The sequence below is a fragment of the Pelophylax lessonae genome (genome assembly GCF_965119305.1).
Source record: "Pelophylax lessonae genome assembly, contig: HAP1_SCAFFOLD_854, whole genome shotgun sequence".
Taxonomy (NCBI): domain Eukaryota; kingdom Metazoa; phylum Chordata; class Amphibia; order Anura; family Ranidae; genus Pelophylax; species Pelophylax lessonae.
The window spans coordinates 7971-34411 of record NW_028119500.1 but is presented as its reverse complement, the minus strand read 5'-3'; the positions used below and the strand labels follow the sequence as shown (position 1 = coordinate 34411).

The 26441-nt window shown below is 47.3% G+C and overlaps 1 long non-coding RNA gene across 1 annotated transcript; it reads left to right on the top strand.

Moving 5' to 3' along the window:
- The first annotated feature begins 299 nt into the window (after window positions 1–299).
- On the top strand, window positions 300–25573 carry LOC309544079. The gene is made up of 3 exons (XR_014224824.1): window positions 300–423; window positions 10106–10219; window positions 25362–25573. It is a non-coding gene; the product is annotated as an uncharacterized lncRNA (long non-coding RNA).
- Window positions 25574–26441: the final 868 nt, after the last annotated feature.

The window sequence follows — 26441 nt, the reverse complement described above, 5'->3', positions numbered from 1 at the left end:
GGGTAATGCTGCATAGCTGGATGTTAACAGTGCCATGGCATGCTTAGGATCACATGCGTGTGCAGGCAGTAGCACCGACATGTTTCGCCCACAAGCCACATGGGCTTCTTCAGGGTACAGTGAGTGTGTGTTTGGCACATTGATTTGTTTAATAGTGGGGGGCACCTCTATTTTTGTTTTAGGTGAGTTGGTGCTCCTTGTCAGGAAGACATTAGGGTCATCAAAATCCTGCCTGTGTTTTTAACTTCATTTTTTGATCTATCTAAATTTCTTGACATTACCTATAATTTTATTTTCTTGATGTTTATAGATTTTAAACAGATTGTGAAATTAACCAACTGCTCAGTACCTCGGGTACCAAACAATGGAGGATTGGTGTGTGTTTATTTTGACAACTATTACTGCAAACCAATGTGTAATCAGGTATTTTACTTTATTAATATTATCTTTAGTGCTGTCAAAAATGGTTATTTCTCTTACGTCCTCCGACAGTTGCCGCCACTTCATATTCATCACTAATGGGGGTTATTGACCTTTGCTCCGCAGGAGTAGCTAGGCAACAAAATAGTTAATATCAAAGCTTTTAGCATATCCCACCCCTAGGGGGTGGTCCCCTCAGTCAATACCTCCCTGCTTCCTGCATTCCCAACTCAGTTTCTAATGCCTAGCTTAGGAGTAGGCTGGCTGTTCCTGTGCTGGGGCTCTCAGTCTCAGCTTCTTTTCTCTTTTTGATTTTATTTGGAGTTTTTTTCTCTTTCTTTTACTTAGCTGTTTATTTTCAGCATTAGTTAGCTTCTTCTGATGATGATGATCGTGCGGAGCTGGGTCTTGGACTGGCCACCCTGGATCCCAGGGCTCAGGGCCAGGGGCTTCCCAGCCTGCCATTGAGCGTTCAGCACAGGTTTCCCTGGCACATTGAACGACCCATCCCTGTTCGCTGCAGGGATGCTATCTGTGAGGTGGCTACCTCACTGGACGCCATTGCGGTTTCGCACCGCAGTTCCACTGCGTCACGGCTGCGACACTCCCTGTCCTCAGTACAGCGGTTTGGTCGCTGGAGCAGGCTCCCCACGCCATCCGGACTGGTAAGTGTATCTCTATGTGGGGACCTGTCTATTGGGTGTCAGTCTGGGACTGTGGGACCCTGCATGTCTGTGTGGCTGCTGAGCTCCCTGTCAGTTCCTGTGTGGAATTACTGCCTGTGTGTGGGCTGCGAGGGGGGGGGGGGGGCTCTCCTGCTCTGCTGAGTGCATACATGAAGCAGTCTGAGTTTGGACATGCTGTGCGGCGATCGCTGCGGCGACCCGCCATTTTTTTGCGGCAGAAATGTGGTGGCCGGTCCTGTGTGGTAAGGCGCAGCGTTTTGGCGCCAACCGCCGCCATTTTGGCGGCGATCGATCAGGCCACATGTCGGCGCCATTTTCTATTTGCCTATCAAGTCCTCAGCCGAGCGGCCATGTTTGTGTAGCCTTACATAGGCTTTACAGGGGCGGTCAGTCATTGCATCACTTCCTTTTGCTCTGGGACAGCGATCGGTGGCAGCAGCCTGTGTGATCTCTCCAGGTTTTTACCTTTCCATTTTCCTGTATTCCTTGCCCAGTGTTCTTATCCCTGTGGGGGTCGGTGTATTCAGTGGGTGCGGTGGGCTACGCTCGCCGCGATCTTAAAGGGGCAGTACTCCTTTTTTCCTAATACTACTGGGGCATGGATTCTCAGGATTTCAAGTTTCCTCCCGCCTTGGTGGGGGGCCAAGGGGCTGCTGCTTCCCCCGAGGGGGCGGATCTGGCTGCTATTGTGGCAAATTTGGCTGCTCAGGTGCAGATGCTGGTGGGTGATCGATCCACAAAACGGCCCAGAGTGTCTATTTCCTCTGATTCAGAGGGCGATGGGGCTGCTATGGCTGGAGTGCCCTTCTCAGGGTCTCACTCATCTCTAGACCTTGTGGGGTCTGAGGGGGAGGCTGAGGTGGAAGGGGTTGATAATTCTCCCCCTGGCTCGCCTGAAGAGCTTGCACTCATGGATGAGTTGGTTGCTTCTATCAAGCAAACGCTGCATTTGCAGGATGAACCATGTCCTCCTGTTTTGATGTCCTCTTATGGGACGCAAAGGAAACGCAAAACATCGCAGGTTTTTCCTTGCTCTACGGAATTTCAGCGCGCGGTTGATGAGCAATGGCGCAATTTAAAGAAGCCTTTTGCTGTGCCGAGTAGGTTCAAGCTTCGTTATCCATTTACACCCGCCACTGATGAGCGCTGGTGTGTGCCGCCTCAGATGTATCATGCAGTGGCGAATTTAAATAAATCCACTGCGATCCCTGCTGAGGATACTCCGGTGTTCCGGGACCCGACGGACAGGAGATTGGAGTCTCTGGCCCGTCATTCTTATACGGTTGCTGGCTCTATGCTGAAGCCTATTTTTGCTTCCATTATGGCAGCCCTGGCTATTGCGGATTGGACGCAGGTGCTCAGGCGCACCCTGGTGGCTGACTCTGCCCCGCCGACAACTTTGGCTATGGTGGATCAGATTCATCAGGGTGTCATGTATTTGTGTGATGCGGACTTGGATTTGGTCCCTTTTGGCTGCGCGTCTTTCAAGTGTGGCGGTATTGAACCGTCGCCTGATATGGCTGAAATGTTGGTCTGTTGACAAAAAGACAAATACTGCTCCAATTTTAGAGCTTCACTTCCTATGAGACAATTTCATGACTTTAGTGGTCAGAAACCAGCTCTCCCAAGCAGTCACAGGTTCTTATTATTGTACAGAGAAAATTGTTTGTGTATCTAGCTCTTTACACCCCTATGAAGAATAATGAAAACCCAGGATGTTTTACTGACAGTGTTAGATAAGTATCACACAAAATGTGGCAGACTGGTCCTTTTAAAATGAGCAACAAGTTCACCCATCTATTGCTACCTATATAATGCAAACACTGATCAAATCTGTAAAGATTCTTGTGAAAATCAGACGTTTGCTAACACTCATATTGTATTCTCTACAATATGTGTGTATTATGCAACTAATTTCTGCTTCAGGATAATCAGCAATATGTGTTTATTATGTATACTATGTGTTAATATACATTCTTCTTTAGGCCCCTTTCAAACAGTCCGTCCGTGCGTTTATCTCAGCGGGGGATCGAGCCGCCGATCCCCTGCTGAGCAGGCGGGTGACAGCTGTGTCTCCGTGCTGTGCGTGGAGACACAGCTGTCAGTTTCCCATACATCCCTATAGGGGAATCGGATGGGAACGGACCGTCTGTCCGTTCTCATCCGATCCTCTGGACGGATGCAAAATAGGGTTTCCATCCATCCAGATTTGACGGATCGGATGTCAGCGGACATGTCTCCGCTGACATCCGATGCCCCATAGGAATACATGGGGGGGACCGTTCAAATCTGCCACAAAAACGGACAGGCGGATCTGAACGGTCAGTCTGTGTGAAAGGGACCCGACGGACAGGAGATTGGAGTCTCTGGCCCGTCATTCTTATACGGTTGCTGGCTCTATGCTGAAGCCTATTTTTGCTTCCATTATGGCAGCCCAGGCTATTGCGGATTGGACGCAGGTGCTCAGGCGCACCCTGGTGGCTGACTCTGCCCCGCCGACAACTTTGGCTATGGTGGATCAGATTCATCAGGGTGTCATGTATTTGTGTGATGCGGACTTGGATTTGGTCCCTTTGGCTGCGCGTCTTTCAAGTGTGGCGGTATTGAACCGTCGCCTGATATGGCTGAAATGTTGGTCTGTTGACCAATCTTCTCGCAAGACTTTAGCTAACTTGCCCTACGCGGGATCTCGCCTTTTTGGCGAATCTTTGGATACTCTGATAAAGGGTATTTCTGGGGGTAAGAGCACTCTCTTGCCCCAAACTCACAAGAATAAGTTTGTTTGTGGTAAGAAGAATACCTCGTTTAGACCCTCTTAGGGGTCCTTTCGTGCCTTTCGGTCGCACTATAAGGGCAAGCCCTTCAAGGGCCAAGGTTCCCAGAAGAAGCCGTGGACGGGTAAGCAGATGTCCGGCCAGTCCGGGTCCGCTGCCCATAACAATACGGCCTGAAGGGACGCCCTCACCCAGTTCTGGGGCGGGGGGACGTTTGCTCGGTTTTCTTCAACCCTGGCTGGACCGCATTCGGGACAGGTGGGTTCAGGAAATCGTTCGATCTGGTTACAAGATCGAGTTTCTCTCTCGGCCGGCGGGCAGATTTTTCCCCTCAAACCTTCAGCTGACTCCGGAGCGCTTGCGGGATCTGCACCTGGCGGTGCGGGCCCAGGGAGTGGTGGTTCCGGTGCCTCTTCGGGACAGATTTCGGGGGTTCTATTCCAATCTGTTCACTGTGCCCAGAAAGGAGGGCAAGGTACGTCCGATTCTGGACTTGAAAGCTCTGAACCACTTTGTGCGGGTTCGAAAATTTTGCATGGAATCCCTGCGCTCGGTGGTGGCTGCCCTGGTTCCGGGGGAATTCATGGCCTCCATCGATTTGAAGGATGCGTATCTTCACATTCCAATTTTCGAGGGTCACCAGAGGTACCTTCGATTCGCCATTGCGGAGGATCACTACTAATTTGTGGCGTTACCCTTCGGTCTTGCTTCGGCTCCGCGGGTTTTCACCAAGGTGCTTGCGCCGGTCCTGGCTTTACTGAGAGCCCAGGGCATCTCTGTCTTGAGGTATCTGGACGATATCTTGATTCGGTCTGCGACCAGTCAGGGCCTGGTGAACGACCTGTTCATCACGATGCAGACTCTGCAGGAGTTCGGTTGGACGATAAATTTCCCAAAGTCAACGTTGTGTCCGTCCGTTCGTCTTCCCTACCTGGGGATGATACTGGACTCTGTTCAAGCGAAGGTCTTCCTGCCGGAAGACAAGCTCCGGACACTTCAGGACGAGGTCAGGTCCCTCAGGGACAATCGGTGCTCGTCACTCCGGACGTGTATGAGGTGTCTGGGATTGATGGTCTCGGCTTTCGAGGCGATTCCCTTCGCCCAGTTTCACACACGGGATCTTCAGGCGGAGGTCCTGGCCAAGTGGGACGGGCGTCCGCAATCTCTGGATCTGCGGATTTCGTTGAGCCGCCTCACCCGAAGGGGTCTTTTGTGGTGGCTCCAGTCCCCGGCGGTGTCGGGGGGCAGGTCTTTTCGTCCTTTGTCGTGGACGGTGATCACCACGGATGCCAGCCTGTCGGGCTGGGGTGGTGTCCTGGGCGTTCTGTCCGCCCAGGGAACTTGGTCGGGGGAGGAATCCTCTCTTCCGATCAACATTCTGGAATTGCGAGCAATACATCTCTGCCTTCTGCGTTGGACGGACAGGCTTCAAGGCTGTCCGGTTCGGGTGCAGACGGACAATGCCACAGCGGTGGCCTACATCAACCACCAAGGGGGCACCAGGAGTGCCCGAGCGGCTCGGAAAGTAGCCGACATTCTGTCTTGGGCCGAGACGCACGTCCCGGCGATAACGGCAGTTCACATTCCGGGAGTGGAGAACTGGCAGGCGGATTATCTGAGTCGCCAGACCCTGGACCAGGGAGAATGGTCCCTTCACCCGGATGTCTTTCAGATGCTGTGCGCGAAGTGGGGGTCCCCAGATGTGGACCTGTTCATGTCTCGTCTAAACAACAAGGTGGAAAGGTTCGTAGCAAGGACGCGCGATCCTCGGGCAGACGCCTCAGACGCGTTAGTGACGTCCTGGAGTCAGTATCGTCTGATGTATGCCTTCCCACCGATTCAGCTGCTGTCCAGGTTCCTTCGCAGGTTGGCCTTGGAACCGCGCACGGTGATTCTGGTGGCACCGGACTGGCCTCGCCTGTCTTGGTACGCAGACCTCGTGAATCTGGCGGTCGACGCTCTGTGGCGTCTGCCTCTTCGAGAAGATCTCCTGTCTCAAGGACCGATCTTCCATCCTGCTTTAGTCGCTGGCTTTAACGGCCTGGCTGTTGAAAGCCAGGTCCTGAAGGATAGGGGTCTCTCCCCTGCGGTCATTCCCACTTTGATCAAGGCTAGAAAAGCCTCTTCGGGGAAGATTTACTACCGTACTTGGAAGGCGTATTTTGCCTGGTGTGAGTCCAGGGGGTATTCCCCTCGCTCGTACTCGGTATCGAGAGTGTTGGCTTTCCTCCAAACTGGAGTGGACCAGCGTTTGGCGTTGGCCACGATTAAGGGTCAGATTTCTGCGCTGGCCGTTCTTTTTCAACGCCCTGTGGCGTCTAATTCTTTGGTTAGCACCTTTGTTCAAGGGGTGCGTCACTTGGCTCCTCCTCGGAGGAATCCTTTACCTCCATGGGACTTGTTCTGTCCGTATTGCAACATGCTCCCTTTGAGAAGATCAGGGAGATCTCGTTGTCTCTCTTGTCTAAGAAGGTTGCCTTTTTGGTGGCAATCACTTCGGCTCGCAGGGTATCGGAGCTGGCGGCCTTGTCCTGCAGCTCTCCCTACTTGGTGATTCACCTGGATAAGGTGGTCTTACGACCTAACCCTTCTTTTCTTCCGAAGAGGATCTCGAAATTTCACCTCAATGAGGACATTGTCTTGCCTTCGCTTTGCGCGAAGCCTAAGCATCCAAAGGAGGTGGCGTTGCATTCCTTGGATGTTGTTCGGGCGATCAGGGTTTACCAGTCATCGACGAAATCCTTTCGCAAGTCGGATTCTCTATTTGTCCTTCCAGAGGGTCCTTGGAAGGGCATGGCAGCGTCAGCTGCGACCATCGCCAAATGGATCAGACAGACCATTGTGCAAGCCTATGCTTTGAAGGGGAAGGTTCCTCCTTTCCCTGTGAAGGCGCACTCTACCAGGTCTCTGAGTACGTCTTGGGCCTATCGTCATCAGGCCTCTGTGGCCCAGGTGTGTAAGGCGGCGACTTGGTCGTCCGTTCACACCTTCTCAAAATTCTACAAGGTGGATGTTCAGGCATCGGCGGATGCTTCCTTTGGCCGCAAAGTTCTTAGTGCGGCAGTGCCTTAGGGCCCCTTGTTTTTGGGTCCTTGGCTGTTGGGATGTCTTTATCCCTAGGTTACTTGTTTTCCTGGGTCGTTGCTCCTGTTGAGCACGTTTTTTTTTCCTGTTGCCCAGTTGGTTCTCTTACCTTGATAAGGTTCCTTTCTCTGATGTGGGTACTGCGTTGCTTTAGGCGCGGCTGCTTTTTTTCCCACCCCTTATGTCTACACTGCTATGGGACGTCCCCATTAGTGATGAATATGAAGTGGCGGCGACTGTCGGAGGACGTAAGAGAAAACGGAAATTTTGTAAGATCTTACCTGTAAAATTCCTTCCTCTGAGTTCTCCGACAGTCGCCGCCCCCGCCCCTCTTTTGGGGTTTGTTTATGTACTCTACTGCTATGCTACTGAAACTGAGTTGGGAATGCAGGAAGCAGGGAGGTATTGACTGAGGGGACCACCCCCTAGGGGTGGGATATGCTAAAAGCTTTGATATTCACTGTTTTGTTGCCTAGCTACTCCTGCGGAGAAAAGGTCAATAACCCCCATTAGTGATGAATATGAAGTGGCGGCGACTGTCGGAGGACTCAGAGAAAGGAATTTTACAGGTAAAAATTCTGTTTTTGAATATTTCTTATACAAGACATCATTTTCTGTCTTTTAGTTCACATATTTTGTTGTCATTCTGTTACAATTTTCAGGATTGTATTTACAACACAGATACAGTATTTCCTATGCAGGTTCGTCTTCTAGTGGCTATCTGTATTTTAGATGGTGTGTTGCTGATAGTTTTGAGATTAAAATAACAGGATAAGCCATCTATAACAGTGTAAATTTGCTGTCCCCTCAAAATAACTCAACACACAACCATGAATGTCTAAACCCCTTGCAACAAAAGTGAGTACTAAGTGAAAATGTCTAAATTGGGCCCAATTAGCCATTTTTCCTCCCCGGTGTCATGTGACTTGTTAGAGTTACAAGGCCTCAGGTGTGAATGGGGAGCAGGTGTGTTATATTTGATGTTATCGTTCTAACTCTCTCATACTGGGCATAGGAAGTTCAACATGGCACCTCATGGCAAAGAACTCTCTGAGGATCCAAAAAAAATGAATTGTTTCTCTACATAAAGATAGCCTAGGCTATAAGAAGATTGTAATGACCCTGAAACTGAGCTGCAGCACGGCGGCCAAGACCATACAACGGTTTTACAGGACAGGTTCCACGCAGAACAGGCCTCACCATGGTCGATCAACGAAGTTTAATGCATGTGCTCAGGGTCATATCCAGAGAGTGTCTTTGGGAATTAGACTTATGAGTGCTGCCAACATTGCTGAAGAGGTTAAGGGGGTGGGGGTGTCAGCCTGTCAGTGCTCAGACCATACGCCGCACACTGCATCAAATTGGTCAGCATTGCTGTCGTCTCAGAAGGAAGCCTCTTCTAAAGATAATGCACAAAAAAGCCCGCAAAGAGTTTGCTGAAGGCAAGCAGAGTAAGGATATGGATAACTGGAACCATGTCCTGTGGTCTGATGAGACCATAATAAATGTATTTGGTTCAGATGGTGTCAAGTGTGTGTGGTGGCAACCAGGTGAGGAGTACAAAGACAAGTGTGTCTTGCCTACAGTCAAGCATGGTGGTGTAAGTGTCATTATCTGGGGCTGCATGAGTGCTGCCAGAACTGGGGAGCTACAGTTCATTGCAGGAACCATGAATGCCAACATGTACAGTGACATACTAAAGCAGAGCATGATCCCCTCCCTTCAGAGACTGGGCCGCAGGGCAGTATTCCAACATAACAACCCCAAAAACACCTCCAAGACAATCCCTGCTTTGCTAAAGAAGCTGAGGGTAAAGGTGATAGAATGGCCAAGCATGTCTCCAGACCTAAACCCTATTGAGCATCTGTGTGGCATCCTCAAACAGAAGGCGGAGGAGCGCAAGGTCTCTAACATCCACCAGCTTCAGTGATATCGTCATGGAGGAGTGGAAGAGGACTCCAGTAGTGATCTGTGATGCTTTGTTGAACTCTATGCCCAAGAGGGTGAAGGCAGTGCTGGAAAATAATGGTGGCCAAACAAAATATTGACACTTTGGTCCCAATTTGGACATGTTCACTTAGGAATTTACTCACTTTTGTTGCCAACGGTTTCGACATCAATGGCTGTGTGTTGTTATTTTGAGGGGACAGCAAATTTACACTGTTATACAAGCTGTGCACTCACTACTTTACATTGTAGCAAAGCGTCATTTCTTCAGTGTTGTCACATGAAAAGATATGATAAAATATTTACAAAAATGTTAGGGGTGTACTCTTTTGTGAGATACTGTATGTAAGCATCATCCACTATTATTTTGTTTATTGTAAGGTGCTGTTTTTCTCATTTTATTTATGCATGTCAGAGCCATCTTTACATTTTTAATTTAGCTAACAAACTTTCTGTAGCTGTGATGTGGGGTGGGGCTATATAAATCTCAGGATCAGATAGAGAGAAATAAAAATAATTTGACAGGTAAACCAGCTTCCATATATGTGTTTCAACTGTTTGTTAGGCTTTTTTTTTTCCCTAGAGCTCCAATAATATTCGCTAATACATTTTTGACACATTAAAAACATCTTTTTTCTTTTAATATTTAGTGTATAAACCCCAAAATAGTGGAGAAGTTTTGTCTTTGTGTAATTTACAAAGATAAAATCTAGAGCAACACTTAAGCTGGCCATAGAGGGGTCGGTATTCTATTAGTTCAGCAGAAATGTGGCCATTCCCGCTAGAGAGAAGTCAAATTATGGATCTTCTCTCAAACGGAAATGTTGGAACTATTTTAATCAGTCAGCACATACAGCTAATCGGCTGCGGCACTGATCAATGTATTCTGACAGTGGCAGAGTCCCTGCTGTCAGAATACAGTGGTGCAGCAGGGAGGGTTCCTTCAAATGTGTGGATGGGGAAATCCTTTTTTTTTTGATCAGCTAGCTGGGTAATTAAAAAAAAAATCATCTATGGCCAGGTTAAGAGATTTTACAGACCCAATGTGGCAAACCATTGCAGGCAATCCGAAATAACCATTCATTAGTCCTAGATAAATGACTCCTGAAAAAGAAATTGTAGGTACTATGAGTAATTACATAACATTGCCGTTTACACTGTACTAATGTATGAGTTTTTAAAACTTTACTCAAGGGTTATGACTTCGCTTTTTTGAGAAGGAGCAGGCTATATGAGGAATGTGGAAAAAAACTGCCTACACTTGGACAACTCAGTATATCGGAGGTTCTCGGTTAGCAGAATGCATTGGTAAGTTGGTGGAATTAATTGTTGTTCCGCATGTGAAATATGAAAAGAAAAAAAAACAAAGTAAAAAGCATTTGACACGGTACCCTATAAATGCTTAGCCCACAAATTGAGGTCTGTTGGTGTATATGTAAATGGATACAGGGGTGTGTCCAGAGGGTAATGATAAATAGTGTATCTTCTTAATGGTCTGGGACCAATCCTGTTAAACTTGTTCATAGATTATATAGAGGTTGGGATAAATTGTTCAATCTCAGCATTTGCTGATGATACAAAGCTAAGCAGGGCAATCCTTTCACAACAGAAGAAAACATGTTTACAGGAAGACCTCTATAAAATTGAAGGGTGGGCAAACACATGGCAAATGAGGTTCAATGTTGGGAAATGTAAAGTAATGCACTTGGGGGCTAAAAATATGAATGCAAGCTACATGCTAGAATCAAGGATGGAAAAAGACCCTGGGGGTCCTAATTGATGACAGACTGAGCAATAGCATGCAATTACAAGCTGAAGCAAGCAAGGCCAGCAGAATATTAGTATGCAAAAAAAAGGGTATTTACTCAAGAGATAAAATGTTAATTATACCACTTTATAAAACTCTAGTTTGGCCACATCTTGAGTATGCCATCGAGCTCTTGTCCACAGTCCACAGAAAGGATGCTCTGGAACTGGACAGAGTCAAGGGAAGGGCAATGAAACGAATAAGGGGGCTGGAGGATCCCAGCTAGGAGAAACATTAACTTTATTCTCCCTGAAGAAAAGATGCTTAAGAGGGGATATGATATTATTATACAAATATCTTAATGATGATTCCAACATCAGGAGGAATCTTTTCAGTCTCAGGTCACTCAAAAAGACACAAGACCACTCAATAAAGTCGGATGAGAAGTGGCTTAACATTAAACAGTGTAAGGGGTTCTTTACTGTTAGAGTGGTAAGGATGTGGAAGACGCTTCCACAATCGGTGGTTTCAGAGGGAAGTGTCACTAATTTAAAAATACTCTTAGATTGGTATTTTATCGAACACATTATACAAGGATATAGGAAGTGGTAGAGACACAAATGCGCATGCGCGCACACACACACACACACACACACACAGGCACACATTGATCTGGATGGACTGGTGTCTTTTTCCAACCTTACTAACTATGAAAGTATGTTGGGTTTTATCACTTTTGCAGTTCAAAAATGTGCGGTTTTCCAAAGTGAACGTCCACTGAACATACTGAATTAGGTGATGTTTCAATACCCAATCATGTGCAAGAAAAAAAAAAGCTTCCATTTAATTTGCTAAATGAACAGCCTCTAAATCAACCCATTGTGCATGTGCAGCCATATGCAAACACATTAACCACTTTACCACTAGAGCATTTTGCTGTCTTACGTCTGGGCCACTTTTTGCGATTCGGCGCTGTGCGACTTTAACTGACAATTGCGCGGTCGTGCGATGCCGTACCCAAACGAAATTTACGTCCTTTTTTTTCCCACAAACAGAGCTTTCTTTTGGTGGTATTTGATCACCTGTGCGATTTTTACTTTTTGCGCTATAAACAAAGAGCGTTTATTTTGAAAAAATAACAATATTTTTAACATTTTTTAAATGAAATTCCCCCCAAAAAAGATGTAAAAACCAATTTTTTTTTTAATTTTTGGCCATTTTTTTTTCTGCTACCCATGTTTGGTAAAAAAAATCGCAATAAGCGTATTTTGATTGGTTTGTGCAAAAGTTATTGCGTTGACTAACAAAGGGAAAGATTTATGTCATTTTTGGTGTTTTTTTTTTAACGAGTAATGGCGGCGATCTGCGATTTTTTTTTTTTTTTTTTTTGCGGGACTGCGACATTGCGGCAGACAGATCGGACCCTTTGACATTTTTGACACTTTTGGGGGTACCAGTGACATTACTGCAGTAATCAGTGCTATAAATATGCACTGTTACTGTAAAAATGACACTGGCAGGGAAGGGGTTATTTTTATTGGAGAGGGAGGGGTTAATGTATGCCTGGTGCTTACTGACGTGTGGCGGGGGGGAGGTGACTGTGTGAGACAGGGACAGATCGGATGTCCAGCTATGCTGAACACTCCGATCTGTCACTCCCTGTCACTGAGGAGATCCGACCCCTCGTGTTTACACAGGCGGGCGGATCTCCACACTAGATCCCCGACGATCGGGGCAGAGCAGCGGCGATCGCCGCTGCTCCTCCCCTGGCCCGACTCCCCTGGCCCGACTCCCGCTGTGAATGAAAACAGCGGGACCGCGCCTCCGGCGGCTCGCGAGCGCCGCCTACAGGGGAGGAGTCTGGCGACGTAGGTCTACGTCGTCAGACGGGATCGTGCCACTTTGCCGCAGTAGTACTCCGGTACTCAGTGGCAAAGTGGTTAAAGAGGTTGTAGAATGATTTAGTAGAACTTAACCCATTAAAACAATATATGCTCATCTGGTTCTACCCTCTCGCTCTTATAGAACTTAGGAAAATCTTATCTTTTTCTGTATGATACAGCACTTCCTTCTTTCCAGCTTAGGTTAAAATGATATACCCCCCCATACATAGACACACTGCCTCTTGGGGTAGCCATGTTACATGCTACACGTTACACACCCCAGGAAGCAGCACATTAAGGAGTGTTAGTAAATACAATTCTCTGTGCAACACCAAATGTGTTAAACCGCTACAAATAAAAATGTGTCCATTCTCCAAATCTATTAAATGTTCCTGAAAATCACTGAACTCCTCACATAAAACCATAAATATATCTTAAATTGTACTGTGCAACATTATTCCATCATCAAGAAACCAATATCTGTTACAAGAAATGTGTAAAAAATAGTGCAAATACTCCAATGTTTTGACCAATAAATATTACTCTACCAATACACTATATATGCATATATACAATAAATCCAATGTGTACAATATTCAGAGATGTGAAAAGGAAAATAATTAAATATAAAAATTTAAAGTCCATAAGTGTATGAGTGTGAGATTTCCATCACCAAATTGTTCCAAACCAACTCAATTGCTATCTACTAAAAAGAAGCCTACATTTCTTGCTGTGAGCACTCTTCTGTAAATACCAGCACCATTCACTATCGACGCTCACCTTAACACATGAACCTATTTGGCAATATAGCTCACAGTGTGCTTTCCCCTTTAAAGGGTCTTAATTGGCTGCTTCAGGTATCCAGACACCAACTCTTGACTCCTCCAGTATATCAAATGATGTGAGGGAAACACAGCAAGATATTTTCACCACCAATAACTCACAAAAGGAATAGAAATTATACATATTGTTTTACCGCTTAAATTAGCAATAGTATTTTATTAAAACAAATTAAAATGCACTCACAAAATCAGTGCACTAATAAACAGTGGCACTGGTTGCACTAATGCAGCAAAAAGGGTTTAATTAACACTGACGCTGGTTGCACTAATGCAGCTCAAACAGGTTAATTAACTGTCACTGGTCGGTCACTAATGCATCAGTGACCAGTAGCAATACATTAACCCCCTCATTCTGCATAATACAAATACCATTGGTAATTAACCTCCCCTCAGCCTCAGTCTCCCCCCCCCCCCCCAATCCAAAGAGGTAATGATGGCATTCAGCTTACTGGGATTAACAGTGCTTGGTTCTTCCTTGGCACGGCGGCTCCTCCAGGTCACAGCTTCGGCAAGCAAACCCTCTGCTCCTCTCATCTTGGTCCTTTGAAATTTCGGCTCCAGCCGGTGGCTGACGTCGCTACTAATCCCTATCACGTTTGTATCTCCGCTAACAGGGAAGTGAAGGTTCCGCCCCCCCTTGTACTGGCCCTGCTCTGCTGTTTCCGACCTTCCGGAAATGGCAGGCAGCGGCGGCTATCTTTGATGTGGCAAAATGCCGCAAAACCTCAATTTTGTTCTCGAGGAACCCTAGGGTTCAGCAGAACACCCATTGGGGAACGCTGGTCTAAACCGCTGGCAACAAAAGTGAGTACACCCCTAAGTGAAAATGTCCAAAGTGGGCCCAAAGTTTCACAATTTTGTGTGGCCACAATTATTTTCCAGCACTGCCTTAACCCCCTTGAGCATGGAGTTCACGAGGGCTTCATAGGTTGCCACTGGATGCCTCTTCCACCCACTCCTCCATGATGACATCAAGAAGCTGGTGGATGTAAGAGACCTTGCGCTCCTCCGCCTTCTGTTTGAGGATGCCCCCACAGATGCTCAATAGGGTTTAGGGCTGGATACATGGTTGGCCAATCCATTACCTTTACCCTCAGCTTCTTTAGCAAGGCAGTGGTCGTCTTGGAGGTGTGTTTGGAGTAGTTATCGTGTTTGAATACTGCCCTGCATCCCAGTCCTTGAAGGGAGGAAATCATGCTCTGCTTCAGTATGTCACAGTACATGTTGGCTTTCATGGTTCCCTCAATGAACTGTAGCTCCCCAGTGCCAGCAGCACTCATGCAGCCCCAGACCATGACACTCCTACCACCATGCTTGACTGTAAGCAAGACACACTTGTCTTTGTACTCCTCACCTTGTTGCCACACACGCTTGACACAATCTGAACCAAGTTTATCTTGGTCTCATCAGACCACAGGACATGGTTCCTGTAATCCATGTCCTTAGTCTGCTTGTCTTCAGCAAACTGTTTTTGTGCTTATTTGTGCATCATCTTTAGAAGGGGCTTCCTTCTGGGATGACAGCCATGCAGAACAATTTGATGCAGTGTGCAGCGTATATGGTCTAAGCACTGACAGGCTTACCCCCCTACCCCTTCAACCTCTGCAGCAATGCTGGCAGCACTCATACGTCTATTTCCCAAAGAAAACCTCTGGATATTACGCTCAGCACGTGCACTCAACTTCTTTAGTCGACCATGGTAAGGCCTGCTCTAAGTGGAACCTGTCCTTTTGAACTGCTGTATGGTCTTGGCATCCATGCTGCAGCTCAGTTTTAGGGTCTTGGCAATCTTCTTATTGCCTAGGCCATCTTTATGTAGAGCAACAATTTTTTTTCATATCCTCAGAGGGTTCTTTGCCATGACGTGCCATGTTGAACTTCCAGTGACCAGTGTGAGAGAGGGAGAGCGATAACACCAGATTTGACAAACCTGCTCCCCATTCACACCGAAGACCTTTTAACACTAACGCATCACATGAAACCGGGGAGGGAAAATGGCTAACTGGGCCCAATTTGGACATTTTCACTTAGGGGTGTACTTACTTTTGTTGCCAGAGGTTTGGACATTAATGGCTATATGTTGAGTTATTTTGAGGGGACAGCAAATTTACACCGTTATACAAGCTGTACACTCACTACTTTACATTGTAGCAAAGTGTCATTTCTTCAGTGTTGTCACATGAAAAGATATAATAAAATATTTACAAAAATGTGAGGGGTGTACTCACTTTTGTAACATACTGTATATATCATGGCATATAAAGTGCATAACATTAGTGCAGTCCATTTCAAAAGTGCATCTACTGTATATATCAGGCATGTCCAACCTGCGGCCCGGGGGCCACATGCGGCCCGGAACCCCAGGCAATGCGGCCCACTGCCCCGTGACAATTTTTTTTTCCGGGTGAGGAAGGACGTCGGGTCGGGGGCATGGCCACAGGGGCCTCCAACTAATTGTAGGCAGAGGCTGCCTCGGAGGGGAGGGGGGAGGCGCGCATGTGCAGTGTTTCTGACTTCTACCACCATGACCACTTCAAATCACTGAAGTGGTCATGTTGGTTAGAGTGTTCCTTTAATATTTCTCAGAAGGAGTAAACCTCTATATACTGATTCAATTTCATTTGATCATCTTCTAGTTGTGTTAAATTAGTGCGGGGGGGGGGGGGGGGCGGTGGCACAGGAAGGGCGCAGCGGCATTTTATTACTTATATACTTTAACTATAGTATATATTTTATATGCGGCCCGAGAAAATTTCTCTACGCTCAATGTGGCCCAGAGAAGCCAAAAGGTTGGACACCCATGGTATATATGAAAGTGTATAACAGTTCATTCTCCAGCTGTGATGTAACAATTATAACCACTTGCTTCCAAATAAAGTGCCTCTCGTGTGAATATATATAGTATAAACAAAGTTGTGTACTTTCACCTTCTTGTGCTCCCAGAACTCTCACCTTAGTGAGTAACCAAATTTGCTTTTTGATTACAGTGCTCAGGGCGATGTTTCCCCGATCCTGGCTTGGTTGCAGATCTATCAGATGTATTTGGATTTTCCTTGGTAGTGGTCCCTTTAAGGCTCCGTTCACCATGCATAATCCATATGTTAGGGTAATGCAAGATGGCCTCCTATAGTGTAGTAGTCAAAATCGATAAAAAAAAATAGTAACACTTACATTCAGATCAATAAAAAACGATTGGTTATGCAAAAACACAAAGCAGCATACAGATCTCCGACATCACTTCCGGTCTAGGAAAATGGCCACCATATGATTTTTAATGGAAACCACAACAGAATGGGTCACCACACAATTTTCGGGCTCCACCAGATAAATGGCATCTAACATAACCAATCCAGTTCTCCCGATGAAGTCCTGTGTTGTGACACAACGTGTAGGGCATCCTGGACCAGAAGAGATGTTGGAGATATGTATGCTGCTTTGTGTTTTTACATACCCAAGCATTTTTTTCAATCTGAATGTAAGAGTTACTATTATTTCTCTTACGTCCTCCGACAGTCGCCGCCCCCTCTAAGTCATCACTGTTGGGTATTGTCATCTGCTCCGCAGGAGTAGCTAGGCATATAGACTTAGTTAAAAACAAAAGGCATTTGCATGTATACACCCCTGGGGGCTGTCCCATCTGGTCAATACCCTCCTGTAGTGTCCACTCCCAACTCAGTTTTAATTTGCCTAGCATCAGGAGTAGTTAGGCTTTCCCTGTGCTGGGGCTTCGGTCTCAGCCTATCTTCTTTTTATTTGATTTTCTTGAAAAATGTCAGTTTTTCTTTCTTTACTAGCTGTTTATTTTGTCAGCTTTAGTTTTTAGTCGACTCTTCAGACGAAGATGGACATGCGGTGCTGGGATTCGGACTGGCCGCCCTGGTTCCCCAGGGCACAGAGGGTCAGATGGACCCCCAGCCCGCCATTGAGCGTTCAGCTATGGTTCGCCCTGGCATTATGAACGACCCATCTCTGTTCGCAGCAGGGATGCAGCTGTGAGGTGGCTACCTCACTGGACGCATCTGCGACTCAGCAGTGCAATGTCCCTGGCAAACGGCATTCCCTGTCAGATGAGGACAGCGGCTTTCCGTTCTGTGAGGCTCCCCACGCCATCGGGTACAGGTAAGTACTTCTGTGTGGGGCCTCTGTGTGGGGTAGCAGTCCTGGTTGCTGTGTGTTCCCCATGTCTGTGCCTTGTGTGACTCCCTGCTGCGATCCCTGCGGGGATCGCTTGTACATGCGCTGTGGCGCTGTGTGTGTTTGGGGGTGCAGACTGTGTATGGGCCGCGGCGGGGGGAAACCGAGCAGTCCGCCATTGTTTTATACACTGGGCAGGCATGTGAGCTTCTCTATGGGCACAACTACATGCTGATTTGGCGCCAATCGCCGCCATTTTTGAGGTGACCGATCGCTCGGTTCGGCCATTTTGGTGGAGTCTCCCATACGTTCCTATGGGGCAGTCATTTTCCCTGGGTCATGCAGCAGATGGTTCAGCCTACTTTTACAGCACTTCCTCTTTCCTCTGAAGCAGGAATATTTTTTCTGTACTGTCGCTTCTGGCTCAGTTTTGTCTCCTTCCTGTTTGGGGGTCTTTTTCTATCTTTATAGCTGGAGCGGTGGGCTGCGCACTCGCAGCACTTTTAAAGGGACAGCACCTAAATCTTGCACTGTCCTTTTTTTCTCACCTGCGCATGGATTCTCCGGATAGCAAATTTCCACCAGCCCAGTTCTCCTGTGGCCCCTCTGAGACCTGATTTGGCCGCTGTAGTGGCGACTTTAGTGTCTAATATGGAAATGCTGATGGCTGAACGTGCTGCTCGTAAGAGGCCCAGATTGTCCCTCTCCCCTGATTCAGAGGGTGATATGGCTGCTGCGAGTGTGCCCTTTTCAGGGTCCCGCTCATCCTTGGACCTGCAGGGGTCTGAGGCGGAGGTGGAGGGGTTTGATACCTCCTCTCCGGGGTCGTCCGAAGAACGGGCGACCATGGATGAATTAATTATTTCTGTGAAGGAAACTTTGCACTTGGAGGATGAGCCCAGTCCCCTGGGCGTTGCGTCCTCTTTTGGGACGCACAGGACCCGCAAGTCGGCGCAGGTTTTTCCCTGTCCCGCTGAGTTTCATTACACTGTTAATGAAGTGTGGCGCACGTTAAAACGTCCGTTCGTGGTGCCCAGTCGGTTCAAATTGCTTCACGCCGGCTACGGAATCGCGCTGGTGTGTACCTCCACAGGTGGATCACACGGTTGCAGTGTTGAACAAGGCTACCTTGGTTCCTATGGAGGATTCCCCGGTTTTCCGGGATCCAACGGACCGGTGTTTGGAGTCTTTGGCCCGCCATTCCTATACGGTGGCGGGCTCTCTGCTCAAACCCATTTTCGCGTCCATGTTAGTGGCGCAGGCGGTTGCTGATTGGACTATGGTGCTTAAGAACAACCTTGTGTCTGATGATGTTCCGCCTGCCCGGCTGGAAATGGTGGATCAAATCCACCAAGGAATTATGTATCTGTGTGATGCAGCCTTAAATGAGGCCCCCTTGGTGGCTCGCCTCTCCAGTGTCGCGGTGCTTAACCGACGCCTGATATGGCTGAAGAGCTGGTCGGCCGACCAGTCCTCGTGGAAAACGGTTGCTGATTTTCCCTATGCTGGCTCTCGCCTTTTTGGCGAGGCGTTGGATACCCTGGTAAAAGGCATCACGGGGGGCAAGAGCACTATGCTGCCCCAGAACCCGAAGCACAAGTCCTTCCGGGGCAAGCGGAGTTCTGCGCCTAGATCCAGTCAGGGTTCCTTTCGTGCCTTTCGGAACCAATCCAAGGGCAAGCCCTTCAAGTCCCAGGGCGGACAGAAGAAGCCCTGGGCGGGTAAGCAGAAGTCAGGCAATACCGCTTCGACGGGCCAATCCACTTCTGCCTGAAGGCACGCCCTCACCCGTTTCTGGGGTGGGTGGACGTTTGCGCGGTTTCCTCCAACTTTGGCTGCTCCGGATTTCGGACAGGTGGGTTCAGGAAATCGTTCGGTCGGGATACAAGATCGAGTTTCTTTCCCGGCCAGCGGACAGATTCTTCCCCTCAAATATTCATTTGCCTCTGGGGCGTCTGCAGGACTTGCACCGTGCGGTTCAGGACCTCCTTGCTCAGGGAGTGGTCGTCCCGGTGCCTCACCAGGACAGGTTTCGGGGCTTTTATTCCAATCTGTTCACTGTGCCCAGAAAGGAGGGCAAAGTGCGTCCTATCCTGGACCTGAAAGCTCTGAACCGCTTTGTGCGAGTTTGGAAATTCCGTATGGAGTCTCTCCGATCGGTGGTGGCTTCTCTGAGCCCAGGGGAGTTCCTGGCTTCAATAGACCTCAAGGATGCGTACCTGCATGTCCCCCATCTTCGAGGGTCATCAGCGGTACCTTCGGTTTGCTGTCGCGGAAGACCATTACCAGTTTGTGGTGTTACCTTTCGGTCTTGCTTCGGCTCCCAGGGTCTTTACCAAGGTACTGGCGCCGGTTCTGGGCCTACTGAGGGCTCAGGGCATTGCGGTCTTGGGGTATCTAGACGATCTCCTCATAAGATCAAGTGTCAGTCAGGACCTGGTGCGCGATCTGTCCATCACGGTCCGAACGCTTCAGGGAGTTCGGATGGACCATCAACATTCAGAAATCATCGTTGTCCCCTTCGGTTCGTCTTCCCTACCTGGGGATGATTCTGGACTCAGAAGGTGTTCCTGCCGGAGGACAAGCTCCGAACATTGCGGGACGAGATCGGGTCCCTCAGGGATGTGCCAGCATCATCACTCAGGACCTGTATGCGGGTCCTGGGGTTGATGGTGTCGACCTTCGAGGCGATACCTTTTGCTCAGTTCCACACGCGAGCTCTCCAAGCGGAGATCCTGGCGAAATGGGACGGACTGGCTCGGTCCCTGGATCTGCATGTCTCCTTGAGTCGTCAGACAAAATTGGCTCTTCGGTGGTGGCTCCAGTCTCCGGTGACGCAGGGCAAGTCTTTCCGTCCGTTGGTTTGGATGGTGATCACCATGGATGCCAGCCTGTTAGGCTGGGGTGGGGTCCTGGGCACCCTGTCTGCCCAGGGCACTTGGTCGGAGGAGGAGTCCTCCCTTCCGATCAACGTCCTGGAATTGCGAGCGATCAAGCTCTGCCTCCTCCAGTGGTCGGATCGTCTACAGGGTCGTCCTGTCCGGGCGGACAATGCTACCGCGGTGGCTTACATCAACCACCAAGGGGGCACCAGGAGTGCTCGGGCGGCCCGGGAGGTGACAGACATTCTGTCTTGGGCCGAGCTTCACGTCCCGGCAATCTCAGCGGTTCACATTCCGGGTGTAGAGAATTGGCAAGCAGACTGAGTCGCCAGACCCTGGACCAGGGGGAATGGTCCTTACACCCGGAGGTCTTCCAAATGCTGTGTGCGAAGTGGGGATCCCGGACGTGGATCTGTTTGCATCTCGGCTAAATCAAAAGGTGGGAAGGTTCGTGGCAAGAACGCGCGATCCGTTGGCGGACGCCTCGGATGCGTTGGTGGCCCCTTGGCATCAGTATCGTCTGATGTATGCCTTTCCTCCAATTCAGTTGCTGTCCAGGTTCCTCCGCAGGCTAGCCTCGGAGCCGCACCTGGTGATTCTGGTCGCGCCGGACTAGCCTCGCCGGTCCTGGTACGCCGACGTTGTTCACCTGGCAGTGGCGCCTCCGGGGCGACTGCCCCTGCGGGAAGGTCTTCTGTCTCAAGATCCAATCTTCCATCCTGCTTTACAGTCGCTGGCTTTAACGGCCTGGCTGCTGAGACCCAGGTCCTGAGGGACAAGGGTCTCTCCCCTGAGGTTATCCCTACGCTGATCAAGGCTAGGAAATCCTCTTCTGGTAAAATCTATTACCGTACCTGGAAAGCTTATTTCGCCTGGTGAGAGTCCAGGGGGTTTTCCCCTCGCTCGTACTCGGTGTCAAGAGTGTTGGCTTTCCTCCAGTCTGGCGTGGATCAGCGTTTGGCGCTGGTCACGATAAAGGGTCAGGCCATCCTTTTCCAACGCCCTGTGGCGTCTAATTCCTTGGTCCGTACCTTCATTCAAGGTGTGCCACACTTGGTTCCTCCCAGAAAGGAGCCTTTACCTCCATGGGACTTGAACTTGGTTCTGTCCGTGTTACAGCGTGCTCCCTTTGAAAATATCAGGGAGATCTCTTTGCCTCTGTTGTCAAAGACGGTCGCCTTTTTGGTGGCGCTCACTTCGGCTCGCAGAGTATCGGAGCTGGCGGCGTTGTCTTGCCGCTCCCCTTACTTGGTAATTCATAAGGATAAGGTGGTGTTGAGAACACTTCCGTCCTTTCTTCCCAAGGTGGTCACTGAATTTCACCTTAATGAGGAAATTGTTCTGCCTTCACTTTGCACGAAGCCTAAGCATCCGAAGGAGATTGCTTTGCATTCTTTGGATGTTGATAATAGGAGTAAGAATAAAACCCACTCAACCCAGCGCTAATAAAATAGAAAATCTAAATGTAAAGCAGCCGCTATAAAAAATCAAATAATAAGAAGAGGTGTATAATGAGAATCAGAGGAGGCTCACATATTAGCGCTGCTAGTGTATGTGAGCCTCCTCTGATTCTCATTATACACCTCTTCTTATTCTTTGGATGTTGTCCGGGCGATCAGGGTTTACCTGTCTACAGAATCCTTTCGTAAAACGGATTCCCTGTTTGTTCTTCCTGAGGGGTCTCGGAAGGGCATGGCTGCGTCCGCAGCAACTATTGCCAAATGGATCAGACAGACCATTGAGCAGGCTTATGCTTTGAAGGAACGGGTTCCACCCTTCCCTGTTAAGGCGCACTCTACTAGATCTGTGAGTACGTCCTGGGCTTGTTGGCATAGGGCCTCGGTGGCCCAGGTGTGCAAAGCTGCGACTTGGTCGTCGGTGCACACTTTCTCGAAATTCTACAAAGTCGACGTTCTGGCATCGGCTGATGCTTCCTTTGGCCGCAAAGTTCTCAGTGCGGCAGTGCCATGAAGGACCCTTGTTTTTTTATGGGTCCCTGTCTGTTGGTATTTGCTTTCCTGGGCGGTTGCTCCTGTTGAGCATTGTTTTTTCTGTTGCCCAGTGGGTTCTCTTACAGTGCATGTAAGGTTCCTTTCTCTGCTATGGGTACTGCGTTGCCTCTTATACGGTTGCGTCTCCCACCCCTCATGTCTATACTGCTTTGGGACATCCCAACAGTGATGACTTAGAGGGGGTGGCGACTGTCGGAGGACGTAAGAGAAAACGGAATTTTTGTAAAATCTTACCTGTAAAATTCCTTTCTCTGAGTCCTCCGACAGTCGCCGCCCCCGTCCCTCTATACGGGGTTCTTGTTTTCTTACTGCTATGTTACCAAACTGAGTTGGGAGTGGACACTGCAGGGGGGTATTGACCAGATGGGACAGCCCCCAGGGGTGTATACATGCAAATGCCTTTTGTTTTTAACTAAGTCTATATGCCTAGCTACTCCTGCGGAGCAGATGACAATACCCAACAGTGATGACTTAGAGGGGGCGGCGACTGTCGGAGGACTCAGAGAAAGGAATTTTACAGGTAAGATTTTACAAAAATTCAGTTTTTTTAAATAAACATATTGATTCAAACTTCTACACTATGGGTGGTCATAATATTATGGGTGATTGGTGCAACAATCCTTAACTTGCCGTAAAAGAGTTTTAATAGAAGCCCTCATTGACCCCAGTAGCTACAGGAACTGTGGACTCATTCAACATCAAAGATCACAGCAAAATATTCCTAGACCACTTCTGTAGTGAAATTTAAGGACGAATTGCTCCACGTGCCTGCATCAAACCATGTTGTGCTTCCTAAGAATATGTAAATATTTGAATGAACATACAGTGAATCCAGAAAGTATTCACAGTGCTTCACTTTTCCATATTTTGTTATGTTACAGCCTTTTTCCAAAATTGATTACATTAGTTATTTTCTCAACATTCTACAAACAAAACCCCATAATGACAATGTGAAAGAAGTTTGTTCAAAATCTTTGCAAATTTATTAAAAATAAAAAACAAAATAAGTCACATGTACATAAGTATTCACAGCGTTTGCCAAGATACTCAAAATTGTGCTCAGGTGCATCCTGATTCCACTGATCTTTGAGATGTTTCTACAACTTGCTTGGAGTCCCCCTGTGGTAAACTCAGTTGATTGGAGATGATTTGTAAAGGCACACACCTGTCTATATAAGGTCCCACAGTTAACAGGGCTTTTTCAGAGCTAAAATCAAGCCATGAAGTCCTGTAGACCCTTGAGACAGGATTGTATGGAGGCACAGATCTGGGAAAGGGTACAGAAAATGTTCTGCAGCATTGAAAGTCCTAATGAGCACAGTGGCCTCCATTACCCGTAAATGGGAGAAGTTTGGAACCACCAGGACTCTTGCTAATGTGGGCCGCCTGGTCAAACCGAGCTATCGGGGGAGAATGGCCTTAGTCAGGGAGATGACCAAGAACCCAATGGTCATTCTGACAGAGCTCCAAAGTTTCTCTGTGGGGAGAGGATAACCTTCCAGAAGAACAACCACCTCTGCAGCACTCCATCAATCAGGCCTGTATAGTAGAGTTGCCAGACGGAAGCTACTCCTCAGTAAAAGGCACATGGCAGCCCGCCTGGAGTTTGCCAAAAGGCACCTGAAGGACTCTTAGACCATGCGAAAAAAAATTCTCTGGTCTGATGAAACAAAGATTGAACTTTTTGGCCTAAATGGCAAGTATCATGTTCGGAGGAAACCAGGCACCGCTCATCACCTGGCAAATACCATCCCTACAGTGAAGCATGGTGGTGGCAGCATCATGCTGTTGGGATTTTTCAGTGGCAGGAACTGGGATACTAGTCAGGATTTTGGGAAAGAAGAATGCAGCAATGTACAGAGACATCCTTGACGAGAACCGGCTCCAGAGCCCTCTGGACCTCAGACTAGGGCTGAGGTTCATCTTCTAACACAGTGGTTCTCAATTCCGGTCCTCGGGACCCACCAACAGGCCAGGTTTGCAAGATAACTAAATTACATCACAGGTGATCTCATTTGCTGCTCAGTGATTGCAGTATTCTAGTCTGCATCCCCCAAGGTAATACTTAAAATCTGGCCTGTTAGTGGGTCCCGAGGACCGGAATTGAGAACCACTGTTCTAACAGGACAACGACCCTAAGCACACAGCCAAGATAACAAAGGAGTAGCTATAGGACAACTCTTTGAATGTCATTGAGGGGTCCAGCCAGAGCCCAGACATGAACCCATTTAGCAATCTCTAGAGGGATCTGAAAATGGCTCTGCACCGACGCTCCCCATCCAACCTGATGGAGCTTGAGAGGTCCTGCAAAGAAGAATGGGAGAAACTGCCCAAAAATAGGTGTGCCATGCTTGTAGAATCATACTCAAAAAGACTTGACGCTGTAATTGGTGCCAAAGGTGCTTCAACAAAGTATTGGCCAAAGGATGTGAATACTTATGTACATGTGGTATTTTTTTTTTTTTTTTTTTTTTAGTTTTTTATTTTTAATAAATTTGTAAAGATTTCAAACAAACTTTCATGTTGTCAATTGTTTGTAGAATTTTGAGGAAAATAATGAATTTAATCAATTTTGGAATAGAGCTGTAACCTAAAAAAAATGTGGAAAAAGTGAAGCGCTGTGAATACTTTCCGGATTCCCTGTAGCTTGGTCACTTTATGGCATTTTTGCTTTGCCACTGTACATGACTCGGAAGCAGGCAGTATTCTTAGCTCTGTGCCCAGAATGGAATAACAATGCAGAAGGACAGCAGGCAGTGTTTTTCTTTTAATTGTGAATGAACAGATTTGAAGCTCGTATTGCTGTGCTTCCTTTTATGACAATATCTGACAGGTCAGTCTCCTAGTCAAAGGGAAGGGATTGCAGCTTCTCTGCTCAGCGTTCATAGCGGAAACATATTCCATTAGAGACAATGGCGCACATTGGTAAAACACATTTATTTTGTTCCAGCTTCAGATATCCTGGTGAGTGGACAACCATCGGCCTATTTCAACAAGACAACGTGTCTAGAAGTTGTTTCGGACAAGAAAAGAAAACAGGAACATATAGATGAGTTCATAAGCGCACTGAAAGAAAGAGACAGAAAAAAAATCACAACAGAAATCTGGATTTTGTCGCTTGTGGAAAATGCTCAACAGATTAAATAAAATGTGATTTTGGAATGCCTTTTTAATTTTCTGATTTTTGGCAGCCCCCTGCTTGAATTTCAAATTAATGTCTGATTGCTAACAATGCCGTACTTACTGACATTTGTTGTTATTCATTTTGAATGTCATTAACTCTGCAAACATCACTTACAGTAAATCAAATATATAATAGTATATATTAAATCCTAAGGCTAACTATTTATTATAGCGTGGAAAGAGATTACGTTACTGTCAGGTGAACCCAATGGGGAGTTTTTCCCTCCCTGCCACTGTAACACACCCACAGGTCTCATTTTTTTTTTTTCAATGAATGTATATGAAGAAGGGGGTGTTGTTCAATTTTTTAAATACAATTTTTAATTTGCACATTTACTTGGCCAAGCTTTTTAAATATGTGTTGAATTTAAGATATGTATATGTAAATAAATTTTGTAAGGAATTTTGCAACTTTAGTGGTGTTTATTGTCAGTTTGTGTTTTTGCTTTTCTTTATATATAGAGGGTGGTTGTTCAGTCAGATTCAGGTTTTTATTTCTTTGTATAGTGCTGTGATTTATTACCCACGACTCATCCACTCTTACTGAAACCAGCTTAGATTATAAGAAAAGTTAAATTTTTATCTTTGTTTTCTTTTATTTATTTTTTTTTTGGGGGGGGGGGCTGCTTTAGATATTTTCTTGTTTAATTGAATTTTTATTGTAATGTAAAGAAACTTACAAAACGAGAAAACAAATATCAAACAAAGAGTCCAATTCCACATACATAGGCATAGAATTAATGGAAGACAGTCATAAAAAAAAAGTAAAATTCAGGCATTAACAGTGCAAGCATAGAGGTCAACCATAAAACAGTCTAATCAAGTGTACATGTATACAGTGCATCCG